The sequence below is a fragment of the Suricata suricatta genome, chromosome 3 (assembly GCF_006229205.1).
Source record: "Suricata suricatta isolate VVHF042 chromosome 3, meerkat_22Aug2017_6uvM2_HiC, whole genome shotgun sequence".
Classification (NCBI taxonomy): Eukaryota; Metazoa; Chordata; class Mammalia; order Carnivora; family Herpestidae; genus Suricata; species Suricata suricatta.
Window position 1 is genome coordinate 133,012,807 of NC_043702.1, and position 1,370 is coordinate 133,014,176.

Here is a 1,370-nt window from a genome sequence, read left to right on the forward strand (position 1 = left end):
CCAGAGTTCTCCTGGCTCCCCAGCAGGGTGCTCTTGATGGAGTGTTGGAGACACAACCTCCCCTCCAAGCCTGTCCCTGGCCCCTGCCCAGTGGCCTCGTAATCCCCTTTCCTCTTTGTCGTGGGCCTGTCCCGGCTGCCCGGTGGGGGGCGGACACCTGGCCACTGCGGGTGCCGGGCAGCAGGGCCACACTCAGTGCGGGCGGGAGGCTTGAGCGGGTGCCCCAGGGAGTCTGTGGTGCCAGGGGCAGCAGAGCCCCCGCTGTGCCCTGACTCAGGAGGGGAAGGGGATCCGAGATGGCTGAATGGGGCCTTGGAAAGCTCCTGCACCTGAGAGATGAGACCCTGGGGGGAAAGGCACGGAAAGGGGGTGCCGAACCGTCCATGGGAAAGACACCCTTCCAAACACAGTGTCCACATGCCCCTCGCTCCCACGTCTTCTTTAGCCTTTCTTTGACCTTTTCACCACCACCATGACCTTTCCATGACCACCGAGGGGGCAGGTTCAAGGGAGGAAAGGCACAAGTCTGGACGGAGGGTGCAAGTCTGGAGTCCCAGAGCAGAATCGCCCAATGGGTCAATTGTCATGAGGAACATTGGCATCGACATCCTGCCTGAAGCAGGAGGTTGGGAGACAGGACACACCACTGGGGCATTGAGGGGCTGCCGTGGGAGGGGTTGTAGTCAGACCTCAGGGCCACATAGATGGCTGGCAGCCTGCGGGTGCAGCCTGCCAGCTGACCTGGTGGGGCCCCCAGGCCTTGTCTGCAGGGTGTCCCCTGCTGTGCCCACCCTGCCTACCCCCAACACCCGGGCGGGGCCGGCCCAGCATTGTGAGGGGCCTTGACATCTGTCACTGCCATGGCAACTGGCATTGTTACTCCTCAGGTAAGCCTGGGACTTTTCTGTCCTGCCTGGACTGTGACCAGGAAGGAAGTGGAGCGGCTCTGTCTCCCAGGAGGTAGGTGTCTCCTGCTTCTGCTGTGACCAGAGAACTTGGGAGTGTCACCTCTACGCATCCCAAGCAGGACACAGGACAAAACGGTGATTCGGGGGCTGACCTGTGTCAGGGCTCAGAGGGTCATGTTGGCCAGGCTGCAGTGTCATGAGCATGCAGGTGCGCCCAGGACGCCCTGTCCCAGGGAGCATGGTGTGGAGGCATCCGTCCTGCAGGCGGCCTGGGCCAGGGTGGTGGTGGGGGGGGGGGCAGGGTTGGCGTTTACAGCACCTGCCTCCGTCCACAGCCGCCCTGGCCAAAGCAGCAGCCTCTGCAGGGAGCTTCTGTGAGTCAGAAGCTTTTGTTGGGGAAGCGGAGGTGCAGCTGCGTCACTGTTGTGGCCTGGGCACACTGCAGCACTCCCCTGGGCCCCA